The sequence below is a fragment of the Schistocerca gregaria genome, chromosome 5, assembly GCF_023897955.1.
Source record: "Schistocerca gregaria isolate iqSchGreg1 chromosome 5, iqSchGreg1.2, whole genome shotgun sequence".
In the NCBI taxonomy this organism is placed as follows: Eukaryota; Metazoa; Arthropoda; class Insecta; order Orthoptera; family Acrididae; genus Schistocerca; species Schistocerca gregaria.
The window spans coordinates 257,299,955-257,322,105 of NC_064924.1; positions in this window are offsets into that span (position 1 = coordinate 257,299,955).

The following is a 22,151-nucleotide window of genomic DNA, read 5'->3' on the forward strand; positions in this document are numbered from 1 at the left end:
GTAAAATGTATTGGCGTGGAAAGGATACGATGTAGACAAAACGACAGCATAGCAATTGGTTCAACTTGAGACTTCTATATCACCTGTTGGGTCTAATCTGTGATGTACAGGTGTGTTGAACGACTTATGTATTGCGGGGTGAAGCGTTACTTCGTTTTGCTTAGAGGTGCTTGTAGTCTCAGCTTACGCCGTGCTTGTAGTTTGTGTGAGGTCAATAGAGAGCGTTTCAAATTCTGTGATAAGGGCACTTTAGCGAATCCTCAAGTTTATTTAACAGAAATAATGAGCTTGCGAGTGACCCTGCTTACGCCCCTAATCATCCAGAGCTTAAGCATTATCTTTGGTTGTCTGAGTAACGAGCGTAAACAGTGATTACAACTTTCGTGTACTTGGGATCACTTGTAACTGCATTTTTCTGCCGACATTTATTTCTCTCCATTTATTCAGTGGAGATTAATAGTAATATCACTGAAATAGAAACTATGATACTTCAATGAATACGACGTATGTAAGTCTGCAAGAATTTAATTCTAAATAAAATCCGACTAGTTTAAAGTAAGTGTAAAAAATGTGGTATTTTTTGCGATTTTAAGTTGTGCTGTATTGGTGAAGCTATGACTTCAATACTGCGTTTTGCCCATTTCTGAAACTTCTTGCTTTTTGTATTGGTATCGGGATATATGGTGTGCTATATAGATCAAGTGTTGGTACGAAGTAAAGGGTCCGTTTCCACTCGACGACTTTGATCAATGGCATCATGTGTGACGTTTGAGTCTACGATGCGATGGATGAGAGTGGCCTGGTTTTAGTAACTGAATGTAACATTATGTGTTTGCCTTATCATTTTAAATCATTCACTAACCGAGCAGTCGCTCGGCAACAGCTACAGTTAGCAAATAATGTTACGAGAATGTAAAAGGTGAACGACCTGTGACGTAACTTGTTTATTGTCGAAGCGCCGTCAGAGATGCAGTGAGTTATTGACTTTGAAATCCGCGGCGCGAAAAACGGACAGAAGAAGAACACTTTTACACATTTTCTTTTTTTTTATTTACGAGATATTCTCGATGAACAGTTACTCAATCTTCTCTTGTCTCTTGTAACTTGTGTCGGACGCGCATGTCTTGCCGCCGTATAATTATCGTTAAAATAATAATATTTTAGTGTAAAGTAAAGTGCAATACTAAAAGTGCAATACTGCATAGCAGTATATTTATTGTGCGACGTGTATGTGAAAACGTTAAAGGAATTATTGTCATTACGAGAAGAGAAGTGCCAGTCAAAACGGCATCCATGTTAAAATTCTTCATTGTAGTGTAAGTTCATCTATAAATTGCCATAAATTCAGATTTAAACGGAATTGGTGTATGGACTATTTATTTAATATAGAATGAATGTCTCACTCCTTCATGCAGTTATTTAATTTTCTTTATGTTTCTGCCAAATAAAGTGTTCACAGTCACGAATTCTTTCGTCGAAATCGGACGGAAGTTGTATGCGGCGAAATATTTTCTCCTTGCCGCATTCTACTGGTAAATGCATGATAAACTACGGTCCCTTAGGAAATTCATTAATTATATTTTGAATAGGCATTTACTCTCCTCTGCAATGCAACTTCCGACTGATCAGACGATCCAACAAGAGGCAGCCGCACACGGTCGGCGTTTGCAAATATATTTCCACCGCTGATTATAGCTATATGTTGCAGCACAAAAGAAACATATTGTTATAATTAGCGACTACGAACGGGGACGTTTTTAACGTATGTTTATGTATACACATTACGTAAACATATCGTTATAGTTTCCACTCGATGACTTTGATCAATGGCATCCTGTGTGACGTTTGAGTCTACGATGCGAAGGATGAGAGTGGTCTGGTTTTAGTAACTGCTGTCAACTAAATATGCTGTTTTTTCTACAGATGAAGTCATAAGTCAAAGGCGAGGGGTTGAACCAGACCTTGTGCTAATCACCAAATGTCTCGTCGTTCCTTTCCGTGTGTGGAACGATGTATGAGGGTAAGCAAGAACCTAGGAGAACAGCTTTAATTGTTGCGAGGTAGGCGATTTGTGGATATATTTATAATCATGCATTTCACAAATATTTGGTTGTTTTTTGAATGTGGAACGTTCCTCGAGGGTGAGGTTAGTGTGATATACCTTTCGCATTTCTTACTTTTATGTTTTCATCCTCTTTAAAAGCAAAGAGAAAAGATGAGGTGGTAGTAGCCCAGCGTAGAGCCGTGCCTACCGTCAGGTATTTTTGACTTTCAGATGTTAAAAGACAGAGCAGTTTTTGTTCTTGTACGAGTTGTTGGAAGGAAGGTTACGCTCAGTGAGTGAACGAGTGAGAACCGCCATTTTTTAGCGAGTAATTGCAGACCGCCATTGTGTGTATTTTCTATGTGCATCGAACAGAAATATAGTAGTGTTTTATTAACAGAATATTTGTGAGAGTTATTATTATTTCAAGTAGTAATGCAATAATAAGAACGGAAGCCCACCTGTGTACTTCGGAAAATTTACGAAGATCCGAGTATAACAACACGGCCACAGTCAAGGAGACGGCGATCGGACATAATATTAATAATTGGTACGCATAAAATACTATGAAGACGATTTATTTATATAAATATAAACTAAAATAATTCCTTTCCCGTTACAAGCAATGCCTAGCTTACTGTGCTTGTCCTTCATGCCAAACAATTAATCTCTTTAATTCATCCATTTTAAAAAAGCCACACATTCCAACATTTTATTATATTATAAAGTGGCGACAAGTGACAGGCACGACACGTAGTGGGCAAAACTGTGAGTACTAGTATTGTTAGGAAAATGAATATACATGTATGTTAACAATTTCTTTATGTTCCATGTACGCTGATGATGTGACGGAGACGGTGATGTGATACTGAAAGGAAATAATAAATAAATTAGAAGGAAGAGGACGACAATACCAAGAACGTACAACAAAGCACAATAGAGGACGTAACAGTTACAAGACAACAATCAGGTAGGACCGCGAAATGCATATAGAAAATGCGTTCCCAGTAAGCATATTAGAAAACCCAAGCACCTATTTCCTAAAATCCAGAACCTAAAGCTTCAGAGATTAACGCTATTGTATTCGAGTAGAGAAAATGACATTTCTTTATTAGTACTGAAAATATATTGACCGAAAAACAACTGAGATTACAATTACATACAGCTGTATATGCATTTTTAGCGTGAGAAGTACAAGGAAAGTGAAATCTAAAGAGAGAAAATACTGATTTTGATAACTGTAGTGCCTTAAGAGTTTCTATAATGGAGAGTCAAAACAACAAGGAAATGTCATTCGAAAATCAAAATGCCAATGTAGTGGATGTGCATTTACAAAACGCAATAATGAGTGGTTTAGAACCGTTAAGCGGTGATTATTTGGATGCTGGGCGCAACATGCCATTGTTGCATTCGACGCCCGTGAATACAGAACATTTCATTACCAGCAATACTTTGATTACAATAGACGAAATCAATGACAACTCAAGGCAGGAGAATATTTTAAATGAACGTAGTACGCGTAGTACAGACGCAGATGCTGACAGGCGTAGGCCGGAAATGAATAGAGAAGATATGCAAGTATTATTTCGAGCTTTAACAGAAACTATACAATCTAACATGAACACAAATAATTCAAAGATGTCGAGTTTAGACATAATACAAGCAGACATGGCTAACATGAAAGCAGACATGACCACAGTAAAGTCCGAGATCGCGAAGGTAAATACAAACATGACGCACATTTCAGGCGAGGTACAAAGTTTGCGCACAGAACTCAATAACATGGATACGAAGTTCACACAGCAGATTTCGCAAATCTCCACGGAGGTGGATAGGAAAATTAATGAACAAGTGCAAATTTCAGTTCATGATATGGGTGAGAAATTAAAAGGCATAATGAGAGAAAATTTTGAGACACTAACACACACATATCGACAGGAACTATCCGGTATTAGAGAAACCCAAGAGAATTTACAGGCAGTGCAAAAGAATACGCAGGTTAACATAGCCAATGTACAATCAGAAGTAGCAGAACTACATTCTTTCTGTGACGACTTGCCAGAAAATGTAGAGAAAATCACAGTGGAGATAGGGTTACTCAAGTTAGAACACAAGAGAATCAACTCAGACATTGTGCAACTTTACGAAACGGTAAAGAGTAATACAAAGGACGAAAACACAACGTTCGCAGAAAAATGCGTACGTGAACAGCGCACTTATGTGGAAGCGGTAAAGGAAGTAATGGGGGAAAAGAAAGAAGAAATCTTAAAACGCATAGAACAGGACATCAGACAGGTAGAACAAAGGTTAAGCGACGAAATAGTTAGCAAAAAAAGTACGGTAATATCATCGCCGGGGGCGGTAAGCGGAGCGCTAAACAGCCATCAGCCAGTGGGAGGAATCAGTGGCGCGGACAACAATGCCCAACCCACGCCGCGCGACTGCATGTCGGCGAACGACGCGAGCAACGGGCAAAATTTTTGTGAAACAAATATACCGTCACTGCAGGGAAATGCTGTTCCGCCCTCCTGGACAGCGTTGTTAGTGGATGAGAGCTTAATAAAACATCGACAGTTTCCCGTATTCTCAAATGAGAAAAAGCGAACGCACCCGGTAGTGTTTGTCCGTGCCTTCAGAAATGTACTGCCGAGGAATTGGACAGAAGCTCAAAAGATCAAATATGTAGTAGGACATACCGAAGGTGATGCCCTTTTGTGGGCTACGCAGATGTCAGAACTTTGCGCGACATATGATCAGTTTGAGAATGCATTTTTAGATAAATACTGGTCTACAGCTATCCAGGAGAGGTTAAGACGAGAGGTATTTAACCCAGTACCATATCATTCAAAATTCGGGGGGCTAAGAAACTATTTTGAAACATATCTAAACAAGACCCGTTACTGGAATAATCCGATCTCTCATGTAGATGTATTGAAAATCTTAAAGAACAAGTTACCTGCAAATGTTAGGGAAAAATTAGTAACTGTTCCCGAATATGACCTTGAGTATTTTCTTTCAGTGCTCGACTCAATAGATCTGATTCATGAGGATGGGCAAGCCATGCCTAGTTATCGTAACGGTAATGAACACTACCCAAACGGAAAGAACAACTATGGTAACGGCAATGGATTTGGAAACTATAGTGGTCGTGTGCTTATGAATGAATGGCATCCGTATGCACCGCCGCGTCACAACGGCAATCCGTACAATCGGCCTACCCACCAGCCACAGGGTGACCGAGGGTACGAAAATAAATATCAGCCCCATAGCTACGGCAATGGCCGAGACATTAGGAATCCGAGGGAAAACTTTGACAACAGGCGACAAGGAAATGCAAATTACCAGGATCGGAATATGCAACACAGGGATCCGAGAGAGAACAGGCAGCCAGTACAATCAAATCGAAACAACCAGGACACGAACTGGCGAGCACGCGAACATACAGTGAACATAGTAGAAATGACGGCAGAGAATGAATCCATACCTTTACCACTCCTAAGCAATAGTAATCGAGCGTGACTAGAGGAAGGAGGTAATGAACTGTCAATGTGCCACAGTACTAATATGAGCGACATAAACACTAACACGAACAGGGACGGAAAGGAGGAAGTAGAAACTGAAACAAACCTACACATACAGCACATCCGGAATCTATTTTTAAGGTATGATAAGGACACAGAAATGAAAGAAGACCTGTTTACTGAGGAGAAAGGAACAACACCCAAGGTAAGTGAAATTATTCAAGCAATAATAAAGGTAAAAGTGCGAAACATAGATGTACCCGTTGTTTTGGATACTGGCGCGTCGACAAGCCTCATGTCTACTAGCTTGTTCAAAGAGATAGCGAGGGAAGTAAGTGTACCCACGCTACCCTTGGAGAACTGTAAGATCGTAACGACAATGGGAAGTAAATCTAAGGTTATAAAATTACAGGCCAGCATACCCATTAGCATATGTGGTGTAACTTTGCCGTGTACTTTCTTGTTGATAGACAAACTGATAGTGAACTGTATACTTGGTATGGAGGTGTTCAGAAGGTATGGGGTAAAAATAGATATTGGCAGCGGGGAATGTCAATTTCATGTAGGAGAGCGCACACTGACAGTGGACTTAATAAAAACTACAACGACGAATCAGGGTAGGCAGATACCCGATATTGATGTTAAACTTAGCTACCCTCAAGTCTTAATAGCAAGGGAGACGGAATTTGATGACCCTGGCGGTGAGATCCTAGATGAGCAAACAGTAGATAGTAAAATAAGTAAATCCACTTGTCTTAACAATGAACAGCGAAGTGAACTGGCAAAATTACTCTTCAAATATCATAACATTTTTCGTAAACAACCCAGTGTTATTAGGGGATATTAATATAAAATGGAAGTGTGCCCGCATGAAACCTATTGTAGAACGTCATATGGCATTCCTTGGGCAAAGAAAGACGCAGTAAGACAAGAAATAGAGCGTAATGTTAGGTGGAAGGTGATTGAAACATCGCACTCGCCTTACTGCAGTCCGATTCTCGCAGTTGGTAAAACTGACGGAACGGTGCGGCTGGTGTTAGACGCGAGAGAAATAAACAAAATCATCGTTCCTATAAGAACAAGGCCAGAGAACCTAGAAGAGCAGTTATTAAAGTTTCATGGCGTTAAGTATTTAACATCCCTCGATTTGAAAGCTTCGTACTGGCAAATTTTGTTGCATGAAGAGAGTAGAAAGTATACAGCTTTCATAAATGCCGGGAGGAGTTACCAATTTAGGGTGCTGCCTTTCGGATTAAACGTGAGCGCTGGTGTATTTATTGAAGCATTATACAAAGTACTTGGACCGGAGTTGCTTAGCCAGGTTACACTCTTCGTTGACGATTTATTAATTGCAACTCAAACATGGGATGAACATGTAAGTATTCTGGAAAAGGTTTTTCAAAAATTCGATGAATACAATGTCACAGTTAACTTTAGAAAGTCTGAATTCGGAAAGGACAAAATAAAATTTTTAGGGCATATTATTTCACCAGAAGGGATCTTACCTGACCCCGGTAAATTAGATGCGATACGAAATTTCCCAACACCCTACAATAAGAGACAATTAAAAAGTTTTCTAGGAATGGCCTTGTTTTTCGGGAAATTTCTGCCACAACAATTGTTGAACAGTAGCTCGCTGTTAAACCTACTGCGTAAAAATCACAGTTGGCTGTGGACTAAAGAGTGTGAAAGTGATTTTCAATGCATTAAGCAGGCACTGATTAATGCACCTATCCTTAAACACGCGGATATGGAGTTGGACTTTTGTTTAAGCACTGATGCTTGTTATCAGGGGCTTGGCGCGTGTCTGTTTCAAATAATAACAAAAGATGGTAAGGAAGAAATCAATGTAATAAGTTTTGGGAGTAGAACTCTTACAGAATGTGAAAGATCGTATTCTGTAACGGAACTGGAATTGTTGGCAGTTATTTGGTCCTTTCGTAAATTTCAATATTACCTTTGGGGAAAACATACTAAAGTTTACAGTGATCATCAAGCTTTGTCCTTTCTTCTGACATGTAAGTTGTTACATAAGAGAATAGCGAGGTGGTGCATGTACCTACAGGAGTTTGATTTTGAGGTTGTGTACATAAAAGGGGAACAGAATGTTTTGGCAGATGCACTATCACGATTACCACAGGGCCTCACCGATTATCACGACTTAGAGGAACAAACATCTGATATCAAAGTACTTTTAATAAATGATGGAACTTTTAAACCATATTATATCAAAATGTGCAAAAACATGCAACGTCTACAGGAAGAAGACCCGAGATGGAGCAAGGTAATAAGATATTTGCAGTCCGGAACACACGAACAGTTAAAGCAGTATTACATTATACATAATAGCGTCCTCTTTCATAGAAGAGATCGGCGAATGGATAAGTGGTGTGTGTGCATACCTCAGGAATATGTGGACAACTTAATTCAACACACGCACCGCACGTGGGGACATTATGGAGTGCTAAAGTGTGCTGCAAAAATTGCAATGTATTGTTAATTCCCTAATATGAGGCGACGTATAGAGCAAGTAATCAGACGATGTGCGGTGTGTCAGAAGGTCAAACATCAAAATAGGTCATGTCTTAATGTACTACACCCAATAATACCAAAGCAACCAAGAGACCTTGTATCTATTGACGCCGCAGGACCTTATCGCCAAGCCCGCGGCGGGGTTAAATACATCGTAGCAGCCCTGTATGACGTTTTTAGTAAGTATCTCCAGCTGTACGCAGTCAAAACGGTTAGGTCTGGGCCAGTTATAAGACGGATTCTGGAAGACTACATACCACGTATTGGGAAACCGCAAGCGGTTCTAACTGATAACGCTTCAAATTTTACAGGTGACCAATGGAAATCATTATTAAAATCACAAAACATACGTCATATTTTAGTATCCAAGTTCCACCCGGAAGCAAGTCCTGTCGAACGGTGCTTCCGTGAATTTAACAGGTTTATCCGGACATATATACCGCAGAACCAAAAGAAATGGATAGAATACGTGGGTCCGTTTCAGCACATAGTAAGTCACCTACCACACACATCAACAGGGTACACACCGGCCGAACTTATGTTTGAAAAGGTGGAACTAGATGAATGGGCAAAACCGATACCTAAATTAGGGCACAAAGACATAGCCTTAGATGACAAAGTACGGCAAGCGCTAATAACATAAGGAAAGGCATTTACGACAAGAAATTGAAAAACGTAATAGAATTCCAGATTGGACAGGAGGTACTACTAAGAACTCATCCGAAATCATCGAAATTAAAGGCATTGAACAAAAAATGGCAATTGTTATATGTTGGTCCGTATATCATTGTTGACAAGCCACATCCTGGGTGCTACTTGATAGGAAATATAAAAAATGGTAAAATAAAAGGCATGTATCCACATAAAGATTTGCGAAAATTTATTAAATGAAAGTGCAAGTCCAATTCTTTCCTTATTTGTTGCGTTAATAAAACCCAAGTAGGTAGGAGGTTTGTCACTCTATGACGAATAAACCGATTGGCGCTCGGTTCCTCTCCAGCTAGGGGGTACAATATTTATATTTTCGTTACCCTCTCCCTCTTCTACTGTCCTGTTTAGTCAATAAGGAATGTTCAATTTTCTTCTAGTATCTAAAATGCAGAGATGAGAATGCAACCTAGTCGTTAGAGATTTTTCTTGTAATTTTGGTATTGAGCTTTCTTAAGACTTAAATATCTATAGAAACACAAGAAACGTTTTCATATTCCTTAAGAGAATACTAAATATATGGGAAGAAATAAAACAATTGTACACAATAGTGAACGAGTGAAAATTATTAGATTACGTAGTTACAATACATAAAAATAATTAAACAAGAGCGATGGAAAAGAAAGGAATTCACAGCGCGCGAGCTTTGAGCTAGCGGCACGAGCAATGAAGAGTACTGAGACGCGCAGCCGCGCTTGAAGCGGAGTGTACTTATAACAATTACATACGAAGTGGCTAACAGCTGATCGTAGGGGTCGAGTAGGCAAAAAGCACGGTTGAGTTCAGTGTCCTCAGCTAGATGCGCAAAGACACACTGCGCATCGCGACGGAAACCATTCTATAATTTAAGCGAATCGGCATTCACGCTGCGCTGCCAACTGGACAAACCGGAAGCGACACGAAATGAAGTACCTATCAGCTCATTACTCTAACGTAAATCAGTTACACAAACAAAACGAACTCAGACATTTATCCCCAAGATGGAGACTATACTGTAAAGAGCACTAATTTTAAGAGCATATCATTAAGTTAAGCATACGTAGTTTTAAGAAAAGGACCGCATCGGTGCAAGTAAAGTATAAGGAGCGTAGAATACGTTAAAATTGTGAACTTAACATAGGCTATTGAATGTACATAGTTAGAAATAAGTATGAGTATTCAAAGGAGAAGAAAATATACACAGATATTCCTATCAGACTATATACAACAGTATTAAGACAAGTTAAAAGTAACAACATGTACACTTAAAAGAACACGATTAGCACTGAACTTTATTGAGAACTAAGCGGCTTACATACAGCACGCAAGTCAGCGACGATGGGAAACGTAGAATGAAATATACACATAGAAAAGTGCGTGTGACGGAGACGTAAACTACAAAATAACATATCGTACGAGATTTAGCGAGAGAAGCAATTGTGCACTTATAAGACTACATTTCTTTACAGACAACATCAGCATTAGCGTGCGTGACGTATAGGGAGAATACATACCCACAAATTTGATATTACAGAACTCACTTATGTTAGTTGCTATTAATTACATGGTACCTTATACGAAAAGCATAAGCAGCTGAGTAAAACTGTCGACATGAAACGTACAACTTGCGGAAGATAAGCTAAGAAAATACGAAAACCAACCAATACGCACACAACGTAATTATACGAATTAAAACAAAATAACTGAGGTAAGTACTGTATGTTTAAAAAAGCAATATACAGAAACAAATTAAGTTCACTGCTGGATAATACTTGGAAGTAGAGAGAGTGTGAAAAGTTTTAGATTCAATTGGAGGTATTAATTAGTTAATCTACGTTTGTGGTGACATAACATGCATGAATGAATCTAGGAAGAGAATGAAAGTGTATTAGAGTAATATGAGTTTATTTATATTTGTGAGAAGAAATAAATAGGGCGGTGGTTCTAGTGTAAGAACCCTGTAGGTAATACATGAGTATAAATGGCGATTTATGTAGAAGATTTTTTAATGAATAATTACATGGATATACGGCGATGAATATGAAGATTAATTTTGCAGTGGTAGCTAGGAAAGGGCCACGAAGGCGACGTAAGAAATAATAGATTATATAGTTTTAAGTCTTAGAATGAATGGTTGTATGAATGTGGAAAGCAAAGTATGATGATGTATGTACGGTAAGTAATTATGAAAACGACCATTTTGAAGAAGCAGTGAAGAATAAAGAAGAAACAGTGGAGTCCATAGTAACAAAGGTACACGCTACATTTAAAGTACACTACAATACAGTGATCTGCTACACAGGCGTCAGAAAGTAAAACAAATTAGTATGAAAAATATTTCTTTAGCGACTAACTGTTACAGCTTGAGCAACTATAAGGTGAATGTTAATGAAAATATGATATACGATTCGTATGAGGAACGAGCACAAAATGCAGTGAAACAATATTTTCTACACGAGTTCTTGACACACGCAGAAGCGAAAACAGTACTTTAACATAAGCACGTTCTTCTTTCGCGGAAATGAATTATGAGTGGAATTACACATGGCAAAAATACAGTAAAAGTATCGGCCACACGTTACAAATGGTAAACACGTACATGTCGTCGCATCAATAAGGCAGAAATATGACTTGAAATATGTGTACATGAATGTGTAATATTACGACGATTAACAAGCAGTGATGAAGTCAGGATTGTCAAAGGAAAAAACATCCTACACACTCGCTCACAAACGAGCACTTGTAAATATTGTACGTAGTGTGGTGTCTATCAAATGCCAAGGATAGAATAAGTACACTAACGACGCACTACAAGTAGCAATCTTAGAAGTAGCTTGATCTCTGAAGCAGACCTTAGCAAATCTTCTTTTTCCATGTAGTGAGTAGTGCTGGAACGTATTTTCTATGTGTTTTTGTGAAGGTAAAAACGCGCAGGAGGTCGGGCCTGCAAGTCAAGAGAAGAAAATGCAAATATTCAGAACAAATGAAAGATTCCTTCTAATTTACTTATTAGTGTGTAAAACGATACCAAACATGGAATCCATAAATGAAAACTGAAGGTGAATTGTACATTTAGTTGTCAACTATATTATTGTCAATGTCGAAGTCTATGTAAAATGTATGTATGTACTGCTTTCTGTGTGTATCTGTGAACGTAAAAAGGCGCAAGTCGGTCCTGCAAGACAAGAACGAAAAAGGTGCCAACATTCTGAACAAATGCAAGATTCCTTCTAATTTACTTATTGGTGTGTAAGATGCTGTTTAACATGAAGTCCATATACGAAGTGTGAATGTGGACTGTACATTTATTTGCCAACTATATTATTGTCAATGTCGAAGTCTATGTAAAATGTATGTATTTACTGTTTTCTATGTGTAGTTGTGAACGTAAAAACGCGCAGGAGGTCGGTCCTGCAAGAAAGGAACAGGAAACCCAAATATTCAGAATAAATTAAAGATTCCTTCTGATTTGCATATTAGTGTGTAAGAGGGTGCATGTCATGGAGTCCATATATGAAATGAGTATGAATTGTAAATTTGTATGTCGACTTTATTATTGTCAACGTTTCTGTCTATGTAAAATGTATGTACTATTGTCAATTTTATGTGAAAATTTATTCTTGAAAAGGAACCATTTATGTATGTATGTGAAGTGCAACGCGACGGCGAGTAAAACACTCGCACGTGTGAAGAAATACAAAAATGTTAAGGCCTAATAATAGTGAAAATAACGGCTGAGCCGTAGTAAGAGTAAACGCTACAATGTGGCGAAGTGAATACAGTGAGTGTGATGCGTGTGCGACGGAAAAATGAGAGGAAATCCGTATAACCACGAGTTGTGGTGTGAGGACCGCTAAACTACAATGAACAACGGAAGACAATGCCGAGTTCTGCAGTGCGGCCCTTACCTCACCTTGCTGTGCGAAAACCTCGTCCAGGCGCGAGATGATGTATTGGTGTTCTTCGGGTTGAGCGTTGGAGCTGAATCCGTCGTATCCAGTCTCCGGACTGGAGGGCATATACAACGCCGACTTCATGAGTCTGGAGCGACATTACGATGGATGCGCGGGCAGTGCTGCTGCTCACGTGGCGCTCGCGTCACTGCGACGGGCGCGGTGAACAATGAGCTGCTGCTAGCCATAAGCGCAGCGAACAATGAGATAGCGTGTGCTGGAAAGGCATCTTCTCAGAACGGCCAATGAACCAAAAGCCAGTGAGAAAAACAATTTTTAAAACATGGTGAGGACAATTTACGAAATGTGAAATTTTTCCCCTGTCCATACAGTTTAACAAGTATAATGAAAAATCACAGACTAAGACTTTAGCACGACATGGACGTACGATTATGTAATATAAATATATGTGAATGTCGTTATGTGATATAAGTGTATGTGCATGTATTTATATGTATGAATTTGTAATGAACAAGGAAATGAACTTCGTAGACTTACTTGTAGTAGCTTAAGGGTATTAAAACTCCATTGACTTGCACCAAATGACTCAACATGAGCCCCAAGGTAAATAAGGCTACTGTATACTGTCTCACTAAATAAAGAGACTTATTCCCGACAGTATACAGTAGGGGGGCAATTGTGATATACCTTTTGCATTTCTTACTTTTATGTTTTCATCCTCTTTAAGAGCAAAGAGAAAAGATGAGGTGGTAGTAGCCCAGCGTAGAGCCTGTGCCTACCGTCAGGTATTTTTGACTTTCAGATGTTAAAAGACAGAGCAGTTTTTGTTCTTGTACGAGTTGTTGGAAGGAAGGTTTCGCTCAGTGAGTGAACGAGTGAGAACCGCCATTTTTAGCGAGTAATTGCAGACCGCCATTGTGTGTATTTTCTATGTGCATCGAACAGAAATATAGTAGTGTTTTATTAACAGAATATTTATGAGAGTTGTTATTATTTCAAGTAGTAATGCAATAAGAAGAACGGAAGCCCACCTGTGTACTTCGGAAAATTTACGAATATCCGAGTATAACAACACGGCCACAGTCAAGGAGACGGCGATCGGACATAATATTAATAATTGGTACGCATAAAATACTATGAAGACGATTTATTTATATAAATATAAACTAAAATGATTCCTTTCCCGTTACAAGCAATGCCTAGCTTATTGTGCTTGTCCTTCATGCCAAAGAATTAATCTCTTTAATTCATCCATTTTAAAAAAGCCACACATTCCAACATTTTATTATCATTCATTCCCTATCCTATTATATTATCATTTTATTATATTAAATTAGGTAGGAAACTGACAGCACAGATGAAATTGTTACGAACGCCACGAGTAGTGATCATATTAATAATCTAGGTTCTTAAAATTTTTTGCTGTTTCTTTTTGGACTGTGACGTTGTGGGGCCAACTCGTATACAAAATGGATAGCTTTTGTAGGAGACACGTTGTTGTTAGCTGTGGCTGAGTCTTTGTGGTGGACCTTTGGGTTTGTGATTTTGTTTGTAGTAGAGGTGCGGCTGAATGAGGTTGAGTCATGATAATTATTGTTTATTAATTTGTTTTTGGTATTTGAACTATTATTTTTCGTTTACAGCTTCTTGACTTCTTAGACTGAATGATGTGTGTTTGTCATTTGTTTATGTGGAGTTTGGACTTGAAATGATGTTTGAATATTTTGTTTGCGGTACGGTGTATTTGTGTGTGTGTGTGTGTGTGTGTGTGTGAGAGAGAGAGAGAGAGAGAGAGAGAGAGAGAGAGAGAGAGCGTGTAAGTCTTGGGCCAGATTTGGTTAATCTGGTGCTGTCATTTGTTGGTAAGAAACGTATTATGATTTATTTTATGCGCTGTGTGACTGTACTTTGTTTATGGAAGGGAAATGTCTTACATATAAGGTTTTCAAATTTTGGTTTGGTTAATTTTGGGGGGGGGGGGGAGGCGATGGGTTCGCGTTTGAGCTATGTAGATGTCGTGAGATACGTAATGCTTATTATTATAGTTTTTTTGGGTGGGGGTTTACTGTCAAAGTCTTCGCTTCAGCTATTTACATCAGGTGTAATTCCCAATACCAGTTGTTATGGCTACTTTTCTTTTTGGAGGGGGGGGGGGATATTGCTATCTTCGTTTGAGCTGTATGGGTCAAGTACAATATTCTATTCCAGTCGTTGGATTTTTGGAGTTCTCTGTCCCTTTTATGCCGAAGGAATCCGCGTGCGCTATTTTTCGAGTATGTGGTTGTCTTGAAATAATGTTAGTGTTATTATAGTATTTTTAGTGAGACCCTGTCCATAATCCCCCAATTTCAGCAGCTGTACCATTACTTTCATTAAGTGACTAAAATATTTCGCATATTTCTTATGTTTGTTTTGAGCCGAAATGGTCTATCTTGCAGTCGTCATATTGAAGCATGTCACCGGCCTGTTATTCTATGGTTGTCTTTAGTAACTACAGTAAACTATGCTTCGTATTCCAAATAAGACGTCGTGCCTCAGTGTCGACGTGTGGAATCGGACCATGCACTAATCCCAAATATAGTTCTTGTTACCGTGTTCCTTTTATTGCCACGACTTTTGACCATATGTATTGGTATCGCTTTTAGGCTTTCTGTATTGGTATCGATTTTTGCTTTTTGTATTGGTGTCTGGCTTTTCAGTTGAGTTATACAGGTCAAGTGATGTTTCAGATATTAAATGCGTCGCCCTTGTTTAATGCTTTTGTTTTTATATCTTCGACGCCAACCCTTGCATCGTGTTCTTCTGGTTTTTTGATTTGTACGTTACACTGTTTTCGTCACTTTGATGTTTTTATTTGATATTTTAAATTGTCTCTACCGAAAACCACCTACTGACCTCGGTTTCTCCGTTAGGTTGAATATTTATTATTCGTAATTTTTACGATTTTGTGATTCTTTTTATTTTGGTGATTATGACGTTCTGACGACTTTTGCTCCATATTCATCAATGTTAATGTGTGGAGACAAACATCAGTTCTGTACTTTCGACAGATTTTGTCTCTAGAGAGCAAGACGTCTAGTCTAAATAATCAATTTATTGTGAGGGGAAAAGGATTTTTACTTGAAGTTGGGTATTGTATGAAATAGTTAACAAATATTGCCCCCATAAAATATCCAAATGACTCATTGCTATGGGAATAGAGATGAAAAAATAAAGTTACAAGTGGTCGCCGGTACAACAAGTTGTATCCTCTAAAACATTACTACAATGTCGAAGTGAAAATTAAAGTAATAAACATTGTAGGGGAAAGGGTAAGTCATAAGAAGCGACTTCCTCAATATAAGCAGCACTTGTCACGAATGCTCTGTGAGTTATGCATAGGTTTTAAAGATGAGCATACGTTCGCTACATCAGTTTCTTCGTTTAGTTGTTTATAGTTGCATGGATATGCTAATGAATTATAACTTGCACAATTGTGTACAATGAAATGCAGTATCTGTTTTATTACGCAAACAATGTTTAACTTGTTTCTACTTGTAAAGTCACTCGCCCTGCTTCTGTTATGGACAGCTACTAAGTGTGTCAACATACCCTCTATTTCGCATTCATATTGCTTTGCACGTACGAGAAAAGGTGGTGATTAATGAATGAAAACCAAGAGAGTGCCATAACATCGTATACTGACGACGTCAACCGTTGATTACGTTTTAATTTTTGCATAGCTTAGGGTTATATTACATGTGGCTCACTGAGTTTACGAGCAAGCGTCGGGGTTACAGGGACTAACTTGTCATCCTTAGATGGAAAGATCTTTTAGCCACTCTACTCTTCTAAATGTTATTATTTGTGTCGATGATTTTGCAATAAACTAACGTAGCAGAGTTGGAAAGCTTTGTCCTGTAAGCTCTAAATTGCTCGGATTCATGTACCATTAGGAATGTAATATTTTCTAGATAATGCTCAAATCATTTTCTTACTCAAATAAAGTAGAAAAGTAGGAATTATTCACGCCTAATGTCCATCGACGGACCGAGCGAGGTGGCGCAGTGGTAAGACACTGGACTCGCATTCGGGAGGACGACGGTTCAACTAACGTCCGGTCATCCTGATTTAGGTTTTCCGTGATTTCCCCAAATCGCTCCAGGCAAATGCCGGGATGGTTCCTTTCAAAGGGCACGGCCGACTTCCTTCATCGTCCTTCTCTAATCCGACGAGACCGATGACCTCGCTGTCTGGTCTCCTTCCCCAAAACCAACCAACTAACCAATCCATCGACGGAGTAGTGATGACACACGGAGCTCGCAGTGTGGAGAAAATCGTTCGAGTCTTATTACGTAGGAACCATCCATGCAGTTGCCCTAATCTATTTAGAGAAACCACCGAAACCCTAGATGTTGATGATCGAACAGGGAGGCTTGTATCACTGTCAATCGAAGTGCGAGTCCCATGGGTTATCACGACGTCATCGAACTAAAATAAACAACGCGAACATGTATTACATTAAGCCGAAGTTTTATTGAATCGGCAAGTGTCTTTTCAGGTGGTATTGGCGGCGTTATCGCAGTCGAACATTTTAGCAGCCAGACAGTCTTCTGCAGGCGCCGAGTTAACGGCGGCGCCCCCAACGTGCAGTGTATGGTTTGGTGGCTCTGAACAGCTGCACGGTGTGGTGTGTGGTGCCTCCGTGTTTGGCGGGGAGGCCACTGGACTCACCTGAAGGCAAATTTAAATTTCAGAATTAAAAACGTGGTCACATTACGGTGGGTTGATGTGACACACATAAAGAAAACTGCTAAATTATCTTAGGACTCGAGGCTAAAAGAGGGTCTATTTCTGTATCAATATTGTAAACACCGTAAGATATAGCTATCGGAAGAAATAACACGCTTCGTAATAATGGTCCAGTACAAGAGTGCAATGAAAATACATTTTATAACATTTTATAAATTGTTCTGCATTCCAGATACAGTTTTAGCGAAGGGATGTTCCTGTAGACCCTACTCATCAAACCAAGGATGCTACGTATCGTAAATATGAATTTAAACGTAAAAACTACCAACAATGCCTGTTTGCCACTATCCTGCTCACTGAGTACAGTTCATTCTGAAGAAATTGACTACAAAATGATTGTATCACGATGGCAGATACTTGTTATAAGTATCAGAATATTTCGACCATTGATTTGACCGTTATACTCAACTACGTTCTGAACAAAAAGATACCGAGGGAATTGTGACTATTGGTATTTGCACTTACGCCAGAATCGTGAAGTTTCTTCAAACAAGTTCTGCAAATGTTGAATTGAAATTGGGAGGGCTTCAACGGTAATTATATGACAGAGTAATAAATGTTGCTATAGACTAAAATAACGGAACCAAAAGACAAAGTAAAAGCAGCGTGGTACGCTCAAGGTGTAACTGTATTCAAAACTTGATTACTGTTTTATGGGAGGGAGGAGAAAGAAGAGAATGTTTTCTGAGACGCTCTCTATAGTGTGAAAGTGTAAGCAACCATCATGTACCGTTGATTCTCTAGTTTAACTAGAATCTACCGTTACAAGAGAAAAAAAAAGTGTCGCAAAAGAACTACGTCTCTACCCACAAGTCACAACTGTTACAGAACAACCATATTGCAAGTATCATGATAACTACCCACAGTTCAGTATAACAGAAATTACGGGTCGATTATAGAATTTAGCATTCTGTAGGCTTGTCTTTGTACCTAAGCTGAGAGCATTTCACTGTTATTAAATACGTATAATTCTTGACTCGGAAAAATTACAGACCATCTATTTGAAGACAGTTACAATATGGTCATAAAACAAGAAATAAACTTAGAAAACCAAATGTGTTGTCCTCTATACAGAATGAAGTTTCACTCACCGTAGCAGCATGGGTTTATTCATCTTCCTGCAGCCGTGTCTGCAGTAGCGCCTCAAAGAACTCGCCAAGCGTGAACTGACGCTCCTGTTGGAAAACAAATTACTAGTTTTTGTTATCCGACATATCGAGTAATTCAGAAATTATGCTAATTCCTACGAGGAAAAAGTGTTACATTTATCTCGAACTTAGCAGGCTACAAATATCGATATTAGGTATACAGTAATTCACTTTCATATAAAAGTAACATAACTCGTCCTCACATCTCAGTAAATCGTAGCACTAACAAATGACTAACATCCCGTCATTTCCAAGGTTTTCTTGGGTTGATCAATTAATGAGGTGCTTCAGGAAGTTTTGCGGTGTTGTTGTTCCCATTTTACGCACAATCTTTCAAGGACTTACCGAGCCATCTTCTTCAGGTCGTGCAACGTTTGTGCACTAGTTAGAGTCCATGCAGTTAGTACACATAATAGCGAAACACGCTGCACCCGAGGGAGACTGCTGGGCCGATCATCGAAGCATTGTGCGCAAAATCCAAACAACAACTCGGTAAAACACTCGGAAACAGACCAATAACCAGTACCACGTTAGGGCGTGAGTATGCATGTGATCACGAAACTAAAAATACACTTTCAAGCACACACTATTGTTCTCTAAACTGACAGCATTTACACTCACCGGACTGGCACGGATTTCTTCTTCTTGCTGCAGCCGTTTCTCCAGCAGCTCCACAAAGAATGCCTCAAGCGTGAAGTGACGCATCTGTTGGAAAAGAACTTATTAGTTTTATGGTATAGAGCATGTTTATGATTAAGAAATGGCGCTAGTTATTAATATTTACAGGTATTACAAAGTTTTACATTTATTAAGAATTTATGGGCCTATAGATAATAATAGTGAGTATGTGTAGCTGCAACATCCAAGTTACACCCCTGTTCGACCTACGTTCACTGCCATTATCCTACGGACGAAGTGTTAAGCTGGAACGACAGAGGGTTACGGTGGATGTACTTGAGAAACAGCTATAGTCTTTTTATGCAGTGTTCCTGCATGTTCTTTCTTTTGAAAGGAAAATAAGTGGGACTGGAGTAATTTTTGCTGACGTTTCCAATTTGTCTATTCTCCGACTCCTCCGAACACAAGATTAGTCTTGGAAGTCTTAAATCCCTGTATACGTTTCCTTTTGTCATCAGATATTAACCCAGGTTATCAGGTAACTTGTAGAGCAGCCAGATGGTCTGCAGTGTCTCGTTCTTGCGTAGTAAGTTAGTTAGCTGGTGTTTTAGATCATTCCACTTGACCAGACAAACGCAGTCACTTTTATCACCAGGTATGAAAATCATTGCCTGCCGGAGTGGCCGAGCGGTTCTAGGTGCTACAGTCTGTTATATCTGTGTGTGTGTGTGTGTGTGTGTGTGTGTGTGTGTGTGTGTGTGTGTGTGTGTCCCTGTGTCTGTGTGTCTTACGTGTGTAGTGTGTAGGTAAAGTTTTTACATAATTTCCAAAATTTAAATTTTTGTTGAATTTTTACTGTTGTACCCCTTTGAACCTCAATCTTCGCATACATGTCCTGCCTTCTTTGCACTGAAAACAACATGCAATCGTCATAACAGTAGCTCGAGCAGGGATGCCCGTCTATGACGTGTCATTTACAGTGGCTTGTCACATGGTATGTTTATAGCGTATCACAGATTCATTTACAGTAAATCGCGGCAGTCTGTAATGTCTATTAACCATGCTATGTACAATCAGGTAGCTCTCAAACTTTACTGCTTTTCATATTATGATATTAGCAAGGTAACGTGACGCACCTCACCTCAAAGGTTCCTCGAACAGCGACCCAGTTCTTCTCCCCTCCCACACGCCGGGAGAAAAACTTCTTCATGCGTTGGAACATTGCTGTAATGGTAACGGGCAGCACGTTAGATATGGGCAGACTGTCTCCACGAGGTAAAGTTAATAGCAGTCTCACAATTGGATCGCAAGGAGAAAACTTGGGACCGGCATGTAGTGTCTGTTAACTTAGCCTTTGTAATAAAAATAGCTGTCAATGTTACAAAAGACTTACAAAATTTAGATGGATAGAATATCATTGCTTTATTTGAAATATCTCATCCATTTGAAACTAGTCCAAAGTTCACTATTTCAGTTCTTTGTCACTAGTTCATAACTCATGAATCAGAGTAACATTAGTTCTTCAATTCCAGCCAAAATAATGCTCATTATGTGCTCATTTATTGTACAAAGAATAATTTTGTTCTGATAGCCATCACTTATATGTTCCACGGTTAGAACATTAATAAGCAAGACAGTACAACACCATGCTACTCTCAGATATGTACCAAGTATGGTTATTACAATTTCATGTTTGGCCAGTCATTACGCCGTGACTGATTACTGTCCCAAGTCCGCTCAATATGGCGCCGTGAGGTAGGAGGAGTATTCTGATTTGTGTTCTTGTTGGTGGCATAGTTACTAATTAATTAACTATGCAACAGTGTGGTGGTTTTAATCCCAAATCACTCGGCAGTGTCTGACGAGATTACGACGTTTACAGCTAGCCCTCTGTATGAGTTAGTGTACTCTCGCGGGGCTGTACATTTCCTTATTTGTGGCTGAGTCATCAACAACGTAAGTAAATCCTTAAACCTAGAATCATTGTTCATCACCATGTGAAATAAAGAACAACACGTACGACGTAACAACCATATTTGTCACTGAAATTTACCTGGCGACCTCTAATTGAAAACACAATTACAGCTTATAAGCACGCAAATAAATTAACATTTAACGAAGCTCCAAGACATTAATTTCATTTCCTTGAGTAACAGGAAGAGAACATATTTTTGCTACTATGCCATGTCATCTCCTTGTGACCCTAAGCAGCTGAAACCGGTTTATGACTTGTATTCTTATTCACAGACGGCAGAAAATAACCTATTCATGTGGTAGGGGTAGATGACGCCGTTCTCATTGTGAAACTACTCAATAAATTTGAGAACACCCGATTCCAGCACCTAAACATTTTCAAACGTTTAGTAAAGAGATCTGTCCCTACAAGTCAAGCACTCTCGTAACCTTTGTAGCTGCATGACGTACAGAAACAATGCACTGGAATGTGAATGGAAGTTTCGAAATCAGATCACACTACGTCGTAAAGCTTCAAATTCCCAGTACTCCTCCACTACATACCTAGTTATTTAGAGCCTTATACGATATTGAAACAGAATTTGCTTCTAAACGGTAAATAAACGGTAAAAACCTATCGCAGATGCAATGAACCTTGCTTCTGGAGCAGGATGTTCGCTTACAAAATCCTCCTGAACGTTTTTAAATGATTCGCTTCTTGAAGTCGAAAGACGTAATATAAGACTACAATACATGAATCAAGACTGAAGTTTCTTTAACTCAAAAACTCAGAACGAATTCGTATCGTTATTTCAAGTACTAGAGAGAATACGGAAGTAATTGCTAGGCAACGGATCACGACTATTCGACATGATTGTTATAGCATGGCATGAGGTCGACATTAAACAGCAAAGCGAGTAACTACAGAGCTCTAAACTATTTA